We start from the raw sequence: 17574 nt of genomic DNA on the forward strand, positions 1-17574 counted from the left end.
GTATATATCTATATGTATGTATGTATGTATGTATGTATCTATCTATCTATCTGTATGTATGTATTTATGTATGTATATATGTGTATGTGTGTGTATATCCCATATGGCCGCCGAACCATGTGACCAATCAACTTGTGTTGAACAAGTCTAAATATAGGGCCTAAGGGTAGTATGTGACCCAAGTTTGTATAAGTGATTTTGGACAAGAAGATTTTTTTAAATTGGCCAAAATTCTTGAAAAATCCAATATGGCTGCCACACCATGTGACCTATGACCTTCGTTTTTGCTCTGACACAACTTTCCATAGGCCTCTACCATCCTACCAAGTTTCCAGACTTTTCAAGCAACAGTGTTAATTTTACAGACATATGAAAATGTGGCTCGAAAAATCCACTATGGCTTCCAAACGATGTGACCAATCAACTTCATTCTTTCGTTGACATTAATTCCCCATAGGCCTCTACTATTGCATGAAGTTTAACCACTCTACCGCATTCTACCATAGAGAAACACTGCAATATATGCAAATTGACCATATCTGAAATTTGATTGGCTCACGGCAGCCATGTTTTTTTATGTAGCGACTTGCTTTTAACTAACTTAATAGACAACCTTACCAAGGCTACGTATGCATAGTTTTGCTTCAACCGGCATAACCGTTTTAGAGAAGAAGACGTTTGAATATTTTTGACAAATTCAATATGGCCGCCAAACTACGCTACTAACTAGTCACAAACAAATCTGAATGTAGGCCATGATGGGAGTAAGTGCACCAAGTTTCAGACCTCTGCTGTAAACGCTTTAGGAGAAGACAATTTTTTTTTAAATTGGCCAAAATTCTAGAAAGGTCCAATATGGCTGCCACACCATGTGACCTATGACCTTCTTTTTCGTTGTGACACAACTTCCCATAGGCCTCTACCACTGTACCAAGTTTTGTGACTTTTCGTGCAAACAGTGTTGATTTTACAGACATTTGAAAATTTTGGCATAATAAAATTAAGTCGGGAGTAAAATGAAAAATGTCCGAAGAATCCACCAGCTTTCTATCTATACGAACCGGACTAGATCCAACCAATGTGAGTGAGAAAAATATGTGGTATACTTTAATGGCAAAAATGGTATAAAGAATCTCATAGGCAACATTGTAATGGCAGACTATATGTTGTAGAACATTCATTTTAGAGTTCTTATGTGGAAGGGTATGTAAATAAACCAAAAAATAATACAGTTAAAACAAATCCAAATTGTAATTAGTTGAGCTTTAACATTGAATTATAAAAGCAATAAGACCCTTCACATCGGGCATTAGCAGGCATATGGACCGTTTCTTTTTAATACTTTGTCTCGGGCCCCATTACCCAAACGGTCCATAATGCCTGGTATTGCCCGATATGGAGGGTCTTTTTGCTTACATTTTATATATATATATATATATATATATATATATATATATATATATATATATATTTACTACTGTCGTCAAGCTGGGTAGAACTTACAATATGACCTTTGAAGAGCAATAGACTGCAATACAAATATTAGCTGCTGCTAGAGCTAAGGATGGAGAATCATGTCTGAGAGCTGTTCTTAATGCAATGCCCTGACAATCACTAGCACCTTTTTGTTTAAATTAAAGGTGCCTTAGTAGAACTAAGGTTTGTCTTGCTTTGATAATGGTTAAAATGTCACTCTTGGAAGACTTCATCTTCCTTACAAGGTCCTTAATGTGACATCTCCCTTTGAAGCGTGCCACCTACTTTAAAATTAACAAACGTGGCAAGGTATTATACAAGGTCTATAAATTAAAGAAACCCACCCCTTTCAAGTAATATTCTTTAAATCTCAGAAACTGACAGAGTCGCTATTTGCTCTGAAACTGTAATGGGTGTATTTTTGGGAAAATAATGGATACAAACTGACAAGCTATCGGGAGAATCTGAATGCATAATTGATAGGGGGCATACATTAATATGATTATGCTTTAACTGGGTGCCATTGCTGCCACACTTACAAAAGTCCTGTGGAATTAAACATGGCTCCACTCTTTGAGCTGATATGCATCAATATGTAATGCATATTATCCAAGTCTTCTCATGTACACTGCTTATGACAGCCCTCAGTGTAATTTGAATTCCCCCTCTCTCTTACAAATATATTTTGACTACAGACAAGTGAAGTGGTCCAGAATTCTAACTGTGCCGTCTTATGTGGTCAGAAAGGTAGCCTCATTATTGAGTCTTTATTTTTTTATGAACTGGAAAGATACATTTTTTTATACAGGTGTGTCTTTTAGATTAATACTAATACTAATGATAATAATAATAATAAGAAGAAGAAGAAGAACGTAATTATTATTATTATTGCAAGCAACTTGACGGCTTCTAAGGTGTTCCATAGTAGCCATGACCCTATCTGCATTTTCTAAGGAGTTACAAGCTAGTTTTGCATTTGCCCTTAAGGAGAGGTCAAAGGTCACTGTAAAGGCAATTTCTGAATAGAACACACATGGGTTCGTATATGTGTTCCATAGTAACCATGACCCTATCTGCACTCTGTAAGGAGTTATAAGCTAGTTTTGCATTTGACCTTAAGGACAGGTCAAAGGTCACGGTCAAGTTAATTTTTGAATCAAGCATATATGGGTTCATTTAAGAACATAAGAACATAAGAAAGTTTACAAACGAGAGGAGGCCATTCAGCCCATCTTGCTTGTTTGGTTGTTAGTAGCTTATTGATCCCAGAATCTCATCAAGCAGCTTCTTGAAGGATCCAGGGTGTCAGCTTCAACAACATTACTGGGGAGTTGGTTCCAGACCCTCACAATTCTCTGTGTAAAAAAGTGCCTCCTATTTTCTGTTCTGAATGCCCCTTTATCTAATCTCCATTTATGACCCCTGGTCCTTTTTTCTTTTTTCAAGTCAAAGAAGTCCCCCGGGTTGACAGTGTCTATACCTTTTAGGATTTTGAATGTTTGAATCAGATCACCGCGTAGTCTTCTTTGTTCAAGACTGAATAGATTCAATTCTTTTAGCCTGCCTGCATACGACATGCCTTTTAAACCTGGGATAATTCTGGTTGCTCTTCTTTGCACTCTTTCTAGAGCAGCAATATACTTTTTGTAACGAGGTGACCAGAACTGAACACAATATTCTAGGTGAGGTCTTACTAATGCATTGTAGAGTTTTAACATTACTTCCCTTGATTTAAATTCAACACCTCACAATATATCCAAGCATCTTGTTAGCCTTTTTTATAGCTTCCCCACATTGTCTAGATGAAGACATTTCTGAGTCGACATAAACTCCTAGGTCTTTTTCATAATTCCCTTCTTCAATTTCACTATCTCCCATATGATATTTATAATGCACATTTTTATTGCCCGCATGCAATACTTTACACTTTTCTCTATTAAATTTCATTTGCCATGTGTCTTCCCAATTTTGAATGCTGTCTAGATCATTTTGAATGACCTTTGCTGCTTCAACAGTGTCTGCCACTCCTCCTATTTTTGTGTCGTCTGCAAATTTAACGAGTTTGCTTACTATACCAGAATCTAAATCATTAATGTAGATTAGGAATAGCAGAGAACCTAATACTGATCCCTGTGGTACACCACTGGTTACCTCACTCCATTTTGAGGTTTCTCCTCTAATCAGTACTTTCTGTTTTCTACCTGTTAACCACTCCCTAATCCATGTGCATGCATTTCCTTTAATCCCTACTGCGTTCAGTTTGAGAATTAATCTTTTATGCGGGACTTTGTCAAAAGCTTTCTGGAAATCTAAATAAACCATGTTGCATTCTTTGCAGTTATCCATTGTCAATGTTGCATCCTCAAAAAAGTCAAGTAGGTTAGTTAGACATGATCTCCCTTTCCTAAAACCATGCTGGCTGTCTCCCAGGATATTGTTACCATATAGGTAATTTTCCATTTTGGATCTTATTATAGTTTCCATAAGTTTACATATAATAGAAGTCAGGCTTATTGGTCTGTAGTTACCTGGTTCGGTTTTGTCTCCCTTTTTGTGGATCGGTATTACGTTTGCAATTTTCCAGTCTGTCGGTACAACCCCTGTGTCAAGAGACTGTTGCATGATCTTGTTTAGCGGTTTGTAAATAACTTCTTTCATTTCTTTGAGTACTATTGGGATGATCTCATCTGGCCCAGGGGATTAGTTTATTTTAAGCGCTCCTAGTCCCTTTAACACTTCTGCCTCTGTTATGCTAAAGTTATTTAAAATTGGATAGGAACAGGTCGACATGTGGGGCATGTTGTCCGTGTCCTCCTTTGTAAAAACCTGTGAAAAGTAATCATTTAATATATTTGCTATTTTTTTTTCTTCATCTATGAATTTGCCATTTGTGTCTCTTAGACATTTAACCTCCTCTTTGAATGTTCTCTTGCTGTTATAATATTGGAAAAACATTTTGGAATTGGTTTTAGCCCCCTTAGCAATATTGATTTCTATCTCTCTCTTGGCCTTTCTAACTTCCTTTTTGACTTGTGTTTGCAGTTCCAAGTACTCTTTCTGTGTGCTTTGTTTTTGGTCCCTTTTAAACGCTCTGTAAAGTGCCTTTTTTCGCTGAATATTTTTTATAATTGATCTATTAAACCATTTTGGCAATTTTGTTTTAGATTTAGATTTGGCTACTTTTGGGATGTAATTGTTTTGTGCCTCTAGTGCTACATTTTTAAAAAACAGCCACCCTTTTTCTGTGGATGTTTTCTCTATTTTACTCCAATCTACTTCTATTAGTCTCTGTTTCATACCTTCGTAGTTTGCTTTTCTAAAATTGTAAACCTTAGCTTTAGTGATTACTTTTGGGGTTTTAAAAAATATTTCAAATGAGACCATGTTGTGGTCTGAGTTTGCCAATGGCTCTCTGACCTCTGTTTTAGTTATTCTTTCTTCATTATTTGAAAAGACTAAATCAAGGCATGCCACCCCTCTAGTCGGTGCCTTGACAAATTGCGTTAGGAAGCAGTCATTTGTCATTTCCACCATTTCAGTTTCGTCCGTCGTGCCCCCCATTGGGTTTTCCCATTTTATATGGGGGAAGTTGAAATCCCCCATTAGTATGGCTTCTCCTTTTCTACACGCATTTCGAATGTCATTGTACAACAGATTATTTTGCTCAGCGTCTGAATTTGGTGGTCTATAGCATGCTCCTATTATTATGCCCTTTGAATTTGTGTCCATTATTCTGACCCATATTGATTCTGCATTGTTTTCTTTGTCCTGATTTAACACCTGGGCTTCAAGGCTATTTCTTATGTATAGCGCTACCCCTCCGCCTCTTCTGTCCTGCCTGTCTTTCCTATACAGTGTGTACCCACTAATATTATATTCGTCTCCATCACTCTCAGACAACCAAGTTTCTGTAACACCTATCACATCGTAGTTACTTGTTAGTGCAGTAGCTTCAAGTTCTAACATTTTGTTTCTGAGACTTCTAGCATTAAGATAAATACATTTAATAGTGGTCTTACCTGAGTTGTTGCCCTTGTTTTGATGTGGTCTCCCTTCTGTTTTTTGTTTTCTCCCCCCTTCCTTTCTAGTTTAAATGCTTCTGTACCGCCTGAAGGATCCTTTCTCCGAGTAGATTGGTTCCCTTTCTGTTTAAGTGCAGTCCGTCCCACCTGTATAGATAGTCCTTGTTGTAGAAAGTGCTCCAATGTTCAAGAAAGGTGAAGCCTTCCTGTGTGCACCACGATTTCAGCCATGCATTTTGATTTTGTATTTCCAGCTGTCCATATGGTCCTTTGCAAGGTGCCGGCAGTATCCCAGGAAATACCACAGTTGTGGTCTTGTCTTTTAATTTCCTTCCTAGTTCTCTGAATTTGTTTTGCAGGGATCTTGGCCTGTCTCTTCCAATGTTGTTTGTACCAATGTGGACGACTACTACCAGGTCATCTCCTGTTCGTTCTAGGAGCCTGTCCACATTCTCAGTGATGTGCTTGACTGAGGCTCCTGGAAGGCAGCACACTGTTGTAGTAAGGGGGTCCAAACTGCGAACTGAACTTGCTGTGTTTCTCAGTATGGAGTCCCCAACAATCATGACCTCCCTTCTTTTTGCTGCCTGGTCAGCACTGTTTATAGGGTCCTGGGTGTTGTTTCTTTCATTCTCTTGATGTTGGTTTTGGTCATCTAAATGTTGAAGTGGCTCAAATGTGTTGGCTGTCTGGATTTCTGGTGGTTGTGTTTGACGAAGTTTCTTTTTTTCCCTAAGTCCTAACAGAAACAATAGGTTTCCCAGCCAGAATGGCTGGAAAGCCTAAAAATAAAAAAAAACCTAACAGAAACAATAGGCTACACAACCTCTTAAGCCTAATAAAAATAATAATAAAAAAACATCTACCTGCCTATAACAAACATGTTGGCCTTTTGTTCGTTATATCGAGGGGTTTGTTATAGCGAAAGGACTATCAAAATGAACAACACACTTTTGGAGTAAATTAATGGCTGTCCCTGACCACATTCCGGCGCCTCCTTAAGACTCACCTCTTCAAAGAGCACCTGTAGAACTCCTCTGTTTGTATCCTGGGACACTATCACCCTTCATGTAAATGTGCTTTATTTTGCTCTTATCTGCCCCTATTTTACTGCATTTAATCCTGTACTTCAGAATACTGTAATCTGCCAAGTGTTTAACCTGCAGTACTTTGTATTTAATCATATCCTGATGTAACTATCACTATTTAATCATACCCTGATGTAACTATCACTATTATCTGCTGTATTATTGAATTGTGGTTTGTCACACTTATACTTTGCTTGAACAAAAGTTATTGTATTTCTTGCTCTTATTGTATTACCTGTATTGTAACACTTGAAATGTATTTGCTTACGATTGTAAGTCGCCCTGGATAAGGGCGTCTGCTAAGAAATAAATAATAATAATAATAATAATAGATTGTGAACAAAAGTAGAATTACATGTACCTATTTATCTCATGTATGCAGTATTCTGCCTTTGCTTTATCCTATTTGTTAAAGAATTAGTGGCAGCAGGGTGGAGTAGTGGTTAGGGCTGTGGATGCTTGACCGGGGGGTCGTGGGTTCAGTCGCAGGTCGGGGACACTGCTGCTGTACCCTTGAACAAGGTACTTCTCCTAGATTGCTCCAGTAAAAACCCAACTGTATAAATGGGTAATTGTATGTTAAAATAATGTGTAAAAAATAATGTAATTGTATATAAAATATTGTGATATTTTCTTAAATATTTTGCTTTGCCGCATGGTTGCTGAACAATCCAAAAAAGGTGGAAGTGCTTATAAAAATGTTATTTTTGCAAATCTGCCGCTCAAATGCCATCAGGATATCTAATACATATATTTAGGAGAAAAAAATATATACCTCAATCTCACCCTCACAATGTGAGCACAAAGTTTGGCAAGGAGTGATTTCAACCACACACAAATATAAATAACAACAAATTTTGTTTTTTAATTTTATATATATTGAAATACAGCCATTTGTTAAAGTATGAAAAAAAACAACATTTGAACCTTGGCGCTGTCAGCACTTTCGCTGAAGGCATTTCCAATGGCAGCATTTCCTCTGCCAGCCGCCCGTGGTCCCATTGATGTCTCCGTTCCTGGCTCAGGACTATGACGAGACTGTTGGACAGATGGCGCCCCTGTGTGTATATGTTTACATCAAAGCACAATACTTTATCGGAGAACTTTCTAAATCATTTTGCAAGACAGAACGCTTACTGATCCAAAAGAAATATAATGATTTTTATAGAAGATGTTGATGGAATGAATAAAAGAAGGAGAAGTATATCTCATGGATTACGAACTTCTTGCAGTGAAGATTCTGAAGTAGATGAGCCTGGAACATTGCAGTTTTGCTTGTTTAGTTTTCAATAGATGTTATTTATGTGAAATAAGGACTGGTTATAAATATACAAATGTGAATATACATAGTAAATTGTACAATTGTTTAGTGTAAACTAGTCAGAGATGAAAGTGAGGAGAACTAAAAAAAAGACGAAAAATTTCAGGAATCCTTTGGATTTCAAATGTAATTTGTTTACATCAGAAATTCACTCCATTTTAATTGTTAAAGGTTAACAAAGAACTATGTACACTTTCAATTGTTCTTTTTGAGCTTTAATAATAATAATAATAATAATAATAATAATAATAATAATAATAATAATAAGCCTAAACATTGAACCTACGTACTGTTAATAAAAAAAGTTTTAAATGACCTCTTGATTTTTCACTCTGTCTATGGGAATCAAATGTCTGGCAACTTCTTGTTTTTCAAAATTTGCTTGTTAAACATGGGGTGTATTTTATAATTCACTGAATCACCATGTTTGTCTCCATCATCATCAGGTCACAAAGAAAAATGCAGATGACAGGCTGTAGATACTGTGATAAGTATATCTTATGTCTACATGTTTTCTGCAGAGAATATGGCTTTCCAATGCCTTGTACCCTCTTTATCCATAATCAGGGGTTCACATAACTGGTATGCAGGCACACATGCGGACCAATAAAAATAATGCAGACTTATTTATTGTTGTATAAGACGCAAGCGTACAGTCAGTATATTATTAACAGGAAAGCATTTATAATAAAGGCAGAGACGGTGCTCACGGTTTGAAGGTGAGCTATACATGGCTAATTTATGGATTATTCCAGGAGAGTGGGAGTCTACAAGCTTTGTGAACAATGTCCGCGACCAACCACCCCCCTACACCGTCGCTCGCTGCACAAGTGAAACAGAAGAGAAATATGTGCAGTATGTATCTTATTTTTTCACCAGCACCATCCTTTCGTTCCATTATATTCTGCAATGTGAACTGTAGAACTGCACCATAACTGTTAAATTCACAGAATTTGTTTGTGGACCGTCTGCAAGTACCAGTGGGGAACGTAATGTAAAAACAACCACCTTAATGAAATTAATATCTTAAAAAAAATGAAAGATTAAAAAAAAAAAAAACATTGGGAACATTCTTTCCACCCCCGGATCTGCACTGATCACATTAATAGCCCCGGGGCACTGAGTAAAAGTGGAAAAACGCCAATTAGCAAAGATTTTTCATCTCTAAAAGAATAATGCATCTAACTTTGCTGTTGTTAGTGTTACCCCTTTTTTACATTATTGGTTGCTTTTTCTTTTTGCCATTTATGAATTTGGTCTAGTGTAGTATATTACTTGTATAGCTATTAATTAGTTATTACTCAGGCATTTTTAGCATATGTATGTATATAAGTATATTGATGATATTTGTTATGAATTAAAAATATTTTTTCTCCTTTTGCCTTTGCTTTCTACTTGGGTAAATTTAGATTTTACTTAATGTCAGAGTGCAACCCTTGGTATTTTCAGGTTCTACACACACTCAGATTTTCAAAAAGATATAACACTTTATGCTTTAAACGGATTTAAACACTAACTCACATAATAAACTAAAACTCTGCCAATCACGTCTCAAAAAGGTAAAAGCGTGCACCTGTCAAACAATGTTGTGTAAAATGAAGACCATACTTATTAATATTAATAATAATAATAACGTAAGACCACAACTATCAATATATAGCTAATACGAACCTTTTATGAAGTGCTCACTACACAGACGTGTGACTGAGTTGGAGTCCAGTCTGTCTTCTTTGACTTTGGGTTACGTGGATCTGTTTGTGCTGCCTTGCTAATGGCTGAAATCCACTTTGCCCTCCTGTTTGACTCAGCAGACAGGAGGGCAAAGTTGTTCTCCTCTTCTGTTGGTGCACCCAACAGCACAACACACATCTGGCATTGTAAAATCGAATGTTTAATGACCACGCTTAGTTAAGTTGCCTTTGCCCACCAATGCTTTTTGACTGCCAGAAAGGCTGTGCCGTGCTGTGATGATGTCACATGAAAAAAACCTGTTGAAATACATAAAATAATATTGTATTTACATATTTTTCAGGTTAAAGAAAATCTTGAATCCATTTTTTTATATACGGATATACCTCTTACATGCCATAAAGAGACTCAGAGTTGGGGTGGGCGGCAGGGGACCCCTCGGTTCCGCCGCCAGTGCTGTATTCCATAATACTTTTGTGAGCTGATGTTTTTAATGCATCTGAAAATAAAATACAATCCTTTAATGCAGGGGTGTCAAACTCCAGTCCTTGAGGGCCGCATGGTCTTCTGGTTTTCATTCCAACTTAAGCTCTCAATTAACATAATTGATCTAATTATTTGTTGAATTTGACATTTAATATTTTTCAAGGTCTTTTACAGTTAATGGTTTTAAAAATGTACTTGATTCAAGGTACACTACCTATGAAACATTTTGAGGCCTGAAGAGAAATGTTAAATGTGTCCAGTTAATCAAATAATTAGACCAATTAAGTAATTGAGAGCTCGGGTGGAACGAAAGCCAGAAGACACTGCGGCCCTCCAGGAACTGAGTTTGACACCCCTGCAAGTTTAATGGAAAGTCATTCTGGTCCTTGTATATATTTTAGATCTCAGACTAGTGTATTATTATTATTATTATTATTATTAGCAGACGCGCTTATCCAGGGCGACTTACAATTGTACAAGATATCACATTATTTTTACATACAATTACATTATTTTTTACACATTATTTTTACATACAATTGCCCATTTATACAGTTGGGTTTTTTTTACTGGAGCAATCTAGGTAAAGTACCTTGCTCAAGGGTACAGCAGCAGTGTCCCCAACCAGGGATTGAACCCATGATCCTACGGTCAAGATTCCAGAGCCCTAACCACTACTCCACACTGCTATACAGTAGTCTCCATGTATAGGGACACCTCCTAACAGAACACTTCACATAAGGGACCATTCTTGTGGTGAAACTGATTTTTCCCCATTGGAAATGTTCCGGCTAAAGGAACAGGAACTTTGCTTTAAACAAAAACACAATCTTCTTTGATGGATTTAACAGCGTCAGAAGATGTAATGTAACGACGGAAGAATTGATCGTGGGGAATTAGGGCGTTGAGACTGGAGTGGAACTGCCTCTTAGGGTGGAAAGATCAGTGATTAGGCGCATTCCCCAATATTTTGCGACTCACTATTCCAATGGGGCTAATCCCGGTGCAGAGTGTATGTGTGTCTGTGACCGCGGGGGCGGTGCGGAGCGTATGCATGTCTGTGACCGCGGGGCAGTGCGGCGTGTATGTGTGTCTCGTGTGTGGAACTTGGCTTTCTTGTATTAATTGCCATTGGATCAACGGGGAGAGGGCGTGACGTCGGATGGCGGCTGCTGATTGGGAGTCTGAAGCAGATGCTGTAACTAGGTTGTACTCTGGAATGCTGATAGATGGGGGCAGAGCTGGAGCTGCCTGGGCTGGGGCGAGCAATGGAACTGCTGAAACAGAAGATGTAATGAAAGAGGGGGCGGAGATTGGCACAAGAGACTGAAGGAGGAACTACAGTGGTGCTGGAGCAATTGACTATGCCATCTAAACAAGTGTTTATTGCTGACCAGGCGTTGCTGGTGCTGCTGAGCAAGCAGGGGTGGGGCTCGAGTGAAAAATCCAGCTTTGCCGGGGTAAAATCAAAATTATGAAAATATCTTTAGTTCAGTAGCAGTGAAAAATAGAAGTGTACAGGATGGGAAAGTCCAGTAAAATCGCAGTGTGAAGCCTGTTTCCAAAAAATAAACTTGACAGAAACAACAACTCAGCCATTTCTTAGTACTTGCAAACAGTCTAAATTAGAACTGTACTTGAAAATGTTCCCTTTCAGAAAAATAAAATGAAATGAGCTTGGAAAATAGCTTTGAGAATCTAGCCTTCAATGTTGCACAAATATCAAAAGTAGAAACCATATATGGTGGCTGGACTTGATTTCTGACTACAGGCACTTGCTGTGGACCACTGAGGGCGGCTGATGCCCAGTTGTAGGTCAGAACGTCAGCTGTGGGGACCAGAAGTGCTGAACCCGAAGAGACGGCGGCCATGATTGGAGTGGTGAATACTGGGCTTGAAGTAATGGAGAAGCAACCCATTTGTCCATATCGTTGAGCCGTGTATTAATTGAGGCAATTGAGACGGCGGTGGGGTGAATGAGGGACTTCATGTCCTCGAAAATGTTGTTATAAAGCTGAAAGATTAGTTCGGATGCGTCTCCTGGTTGATGTTCCGGTGTTCCGAGAGGAGGCGATGACCATGACTGGAGAGGAGGGGCTGCTGCGGCCTGTCCTGGGACTCTGGGCGAGCAAGTTTGCGGAAGTGCGCTTGTGAGAAGGAGGCAACTTGGATGTAGCAGATATAAAGGTACAATTATTATTGAGCAATGCCATACGCTCGCTTCCAGTCAGGATGTTGATATTGTTGTCGTGCAGGGTTTTTAGAGTTTAGCGATTCTTATAAAATAGCTGCTCCGGAGGCTGAGCCTGCTGGTCGGAGCGTTTTGATCTCCGTAGTGCCAGGGCAGCAGGTCTGTTTGCTGGGTCGAGGTCTGCATTAGAAGTAGACGGTACTGAGCTTCAATCAGAGAAATGAATGCGATAGAGAAATTAATGAGATATTTTGAGGAGAATCCGGCAAGAGGTTTCCTGCAAAAAAGCTAGCGCAAGAGAAAGAGCTGAGCTGTGACTGGGTCTAAATAGGGAGTCAATGATGATAGACAGGTGAAATAAGGAATAGCAAAGTCCTGGTTCACGCCCCCTGAATTTCACAAAAGTTAACATTAATAGCAATAAATAACATGGCACATATCTAGATAAGACAATTATAAAAACACAGGAAATAAGTAAAAAAAATACAAGGAAATAAATAAGAATGATAGATAAAATAGAACATTTTGTAAATAAAAATAGGTACCAGCAACTTTATATTTAAGTTAGGTTAAAAAAGCTAATCTATAAAATTGAGTCTTTAATCTTCATTTAAAAATACTGACCGAAGCAGCACCTCTAATAGAGGGAGGCAAAGAGTTCTACAGCCTTGGTGCATTAAAGCTAAATGCGGAGGGTCGAGGTCCAGCGCCGGTCTCCAGCGTGCCACGTCGGGGTTCCAGGAATGGCGGCGAGAGAGAAAGGAGACACGCGGGTTTAAAGATAGGCTAAGGGGAACTAACCAGAACCCCTGGGTAGAGGTGGTCATTTTACTTACCTGAGTGTACGTTTCCCGACGGCCATTTTCTCTGACCCGCTCCTTTCCAGGTTCATCGAAGGTTTTGGCCAGTCGGTGGTTGGAGGTCCAGGCGGTGGGCGTGGTGAGGTCCGCGGAGGGTTCGGGCTGCGAGGGAAGCGGACGTCGGGGATAGGGGTCTCTTGGGACCCCCCAGAGCTATCAGAGACTGATTCCTTCTTTTTGGCTTATCTGCCATTTTTGACAGTAACCTTTCCTCCTTTTTTTTTTTTTTTTTTAGAGAATTACCAACAGGAGGGGACTGCCTGGTGTGGTTTTTATTTTTTGTGGCTTTCCCTATCTTTTGTTTTTTTAAACTTATTGCTGTGTTGTTTTTAATATTCTATTATAACCCTGTTGAGAAACAATGAAAATTGTTTTTACCTATCCAAGCTCCAGTGTGTGTATATTGGAACCCGGGGATAAAAAGAACCTGCATAGGTGAAATTATTATCTACTCTGTTTGTACTCTGTTATTATCTACTCTGTTTGTAGATACTCTGTTATTATCTACTCTGTTTGTAGATACTCTGTATCTACTACGGTTATCCCTGGTCACCCCACCCGTGACACTACATTTAAAAAAAAAAAAAAAAAAAAGTCAAATCAGAATCAAATATAACACCCAAGTTTCTCACATCCAGTTTTATATTAGAGGTCAGGATGCCCAAATAATTTTTTAGGGAGTTTGCATGCTCTGAGAACCTAACAGCACAACTTCTCTCTTATCTGAGTTTAATTGCAAAGTTTTTTTAGACATCCAACTTTTGATGTCAGCAAGACACTGTAGTAAGACTGAAATAGCAATGGAGTCACCAGGTTTTACGTGTCATCAGCATAACAGTGAAAGCACATACAAAGAAAATAATATTGAACTGTCCAATCAGAGAGATGGATGCAGTTACTGGGTGGAACATGAATGATTAGCTGATTAACGTCTGTTAGTGTTTATGACAAGCAGTTGGAGAGTGTACTCAGCTGAGTGACTGAGAGTGTAAGTTAAGTACGTAATATATATCGAGATTTTAATCATTTGTAAAAAATAAATTAGTCATATATGTCATTAAATATTTTATATAGCATACCTGTCAACTTTTGAAAATACAAAATCAGGAGTGGGGGGGTGCAATCCGTGATACCTTTTTTACTGTTTCCCATGTTGGGCTGAGGCGGGGGTGGGGTGTGCAGGTGTGTGGCTAAGTATGTGAACTTGCCACATGCACTGAATGAATGCCTGCCACAGGGCTCCTCTGGGTCCTAAACCCAGCCATGACTTTTGCAGACATTAAAGGTTTGCTGACATAAGAGTTTTGAGCAAAATACAGGAGAAAATCTGTCCCGGGTGATGTCCGGGAGAAGGGTCCAAAATACGGTCTGATATAGTCAAGTCGTCAATAAAAACAGATTTTTAAATACATTTTTAAATATATGCCTATTTTCTGAAACAGAACTTCCGGCGTAGTTTTTATGAATGAGATGAGTGAGGCGGGTCAAACAAGCTCTTCAATCGTAGCTCTGTCTCTGTCCCCTGAAATCATACAATGAAAGATCTTTGAGATTCATTTCAGACTTTTCCCAGGCAATTCACGAATCGTCCAGTTTCGGGGTTTGCCTGTAATTTTATATATATATATATATATATATATATATATATATATATATATATATATATATATATAAATAAATATTGGTTATTGGTTAAAACCTCATCAAATGAGCAAAAATAGATTGAACTACTGATGTAAACAAATGACAGTCAGGATCTAAACACACTACTGAGTATTTTGCAGCAGTCAGGAAGCTAGACAGAGTGCTGTATACCAAAAAGGCTTTGAGAACTACGCTGTATTAACTTAATACATTTTCTGTTATTTATTTGTTATTTATGTATTTACTTATGCTGTATCAGCAATATTTAAACACAATATATAAAGTGATATTTACTATCCAACCTTGCCTCACTTATTTTCTTGACTGATTCATATATTAAATATGTACTGCAGGCTCAGCTCATAGTGGAAAATTAAATGCCCCTCGGGAAGAATATTGTTACCTCCAGGGTGCAATTCCCTCAGCCTGCGGCTTCAGGCATTATAGCCCCCTGTCGGTAACAATAATCTTCCTTCGGGGCAATCATTTTCCTCTATGACCCTCCTCTCCTGTCCATATTTACTATATATTACATGTTATGATGTATTTAGTTTTTTTATTCATAATTCTTTCCATACACCAATCAAATTCAATCACATAGAAAATGACTGTGTTGGCTGTGGTTAACAGATTATTTGTGATATCACACAGCCCATATCATGGAAGCCAACAATGATTAGTATTTAAAGTACTAAATCTAATTGGAATGCTAATTATAGGAAAAATATGGGAATTCTGCCATGGTGGGCAGTGAAAATAAAGCATTTACACTGTTTGGAAACAGTGCTTCATTCCTAAGTGCATCAGAGTGGAAAATCACTACTTATTGTTTGATGACAGCAAATGCCACCAAATAGGCTGTCAACTACCTATTAAAACCAAAGCCTAAGCCTATATTCTGCTGTGGTGTCTGATAGTCTCAAAAATGGCTATAGAGCTACCTGTATTAATATAATCTTCTGACTTGGACTAGAATTTGTTTGAGATGAAAAAACTGTAAGTCACTGCTATATTGTTCTATCGATGTGTTATGTACTTGGTGATTATACTATTGTTTGAATGTATTTACAATTGTTTAACTTAACTTGTTTTAACTTGTTGTAATGCTGTTTCTAAGTAGAAATGCACAGGCTTTTTTGTGTTCGACCTGCAAGTGGCTTGAGTTTTATGCTCAACAGCTTGATGCTCAACAGTTCAATGAAATGGTTTCAGTTAAAATTGTTTGATTTTTTTGTGTTTTTTTGTTTTTTTTAAACTGAAACTTCTCCACCTTAATGAATGTAGACCAGATGAGGATGCAGGAAGAAAAAGAACAGCCAAGTTCAACAGTTTTCAGAGCCTTTATTTGTTATCCAGTCACTATAAGTACCTGCAGTTCCCTGGCCTATTGTGCTGCTTGACTCAAACGCTGCATGTGTAATAACATTGCAGTGCGATAGAAAATCCCAAGGCTCCATTGAAAAGTCAGCAGCAAGATTTTGTTTTCATTCCTAAAACTTGTGTGGAGGCCTGAACTGTGGTCAAAACACTATATATTTCCATGTATATATGGAAATAATTATAGGACAAATCTTTTGTAGCAAAAGTTTTGCTTTTGTGGATGAAGATAAAAGTGCTTATTCAAAAGTATCCATACCCTGACAAGGAAAATTAAATGAATAGCTAGCTGAGGCACCTTTAGCAATAATAACCTCTTTTAAATGATTAGGATATTTGTCGATGAGCTTTTGGCATGATTCTTTTATGATTTTTTATCATTCTTCAATGTTAAATTGCTCCAGTTCATTCATTCCGATGACTTATCTTGTGCACAGCCTTCTTCAACTCATACCAAAGATTCTCAATTGGATTTAGATCAGGACTTTGACTAGGCCATTCCAGAACCTTGTTTGAGAAATTTCTATTAATTATACATTTCCATTGGGGTATGTAAACTTTTGACTACAACTATATATATATATATATATATATATATATATATATATATATATATATATATTAATATAAATATATATATATATATATAGTCGCCAATATGTAATAGTCACCAATTTGTTTTTACTCTAGGAATGTCTTCTGGCTACACCACTATGTACCCGTAAATGCAATTCCAAATAACAAACTAGATTAATAAAAGCAGTACAAATGGCATTATTTGCAAAGCTTTAACTCATGTTTTTAGTCTGATTTTAGTTTTTGTATGTTGTAAGACGTGAGATGAGTACATGGGCTTGTATACAGGACTAAAAAAGAGTTGAAGAGAAAGCCAAAAGAGAAAATCTATTAGAAATCAAATTATAACCTTTTGCATGCTATAGGCCATTATCTGACTATACATAAATGAACCTACACTGATACAGGTTTATACCTAGCAAAATGCTATGACTGTAGGCGCCTAACCTATAGGGCAGAACGGGCACGTGCCCCCTCACTTTGAATATGGGGGGGTGTAGCAATGTGCCCCGCCCCTGTGTGCATATTATGTGTTGTATGTTGCGTGCGTGTGTTAATGTTGGTGTATAGATTGGTACACGGGATATAAACGGGTCTGTGTTTCACGTGTGATTTAAAGATGTAGATTTATATTTAGGCACGAGGAGGGCACAAATCACTTCACGTGCTGGTTAAATGTAATATGTGAGCACGGGGTTGCACGTAATGAATTCACGTGCTGGGATTCAAGTGAATAATTAATTAGTAATTGAATCCCAGCACAACAGTATATATAGAGACACATAGCTCTCACTCGGGGTTGGGTGTTCGAGAGTGGAGAACGGGAGAGAGAGAGAGAAGGAGA

This window comes from Acipenser ruthenus, chromosome 6, assembly GCF_902713425.1.
Source record: "Acipenser ruthenus chromosome 6, fAciRut3.2 maternal haplotype, whole genome shotgun sequence".
In the NCBI taxonomy this organism is placed as follows: domain Eukaryota; kingdom Metazoa; phylum Chordata; class Actinopteri; order Acipenseriformes; family Acipenseridae; genus Acipenser; species Acipenser ruthenus.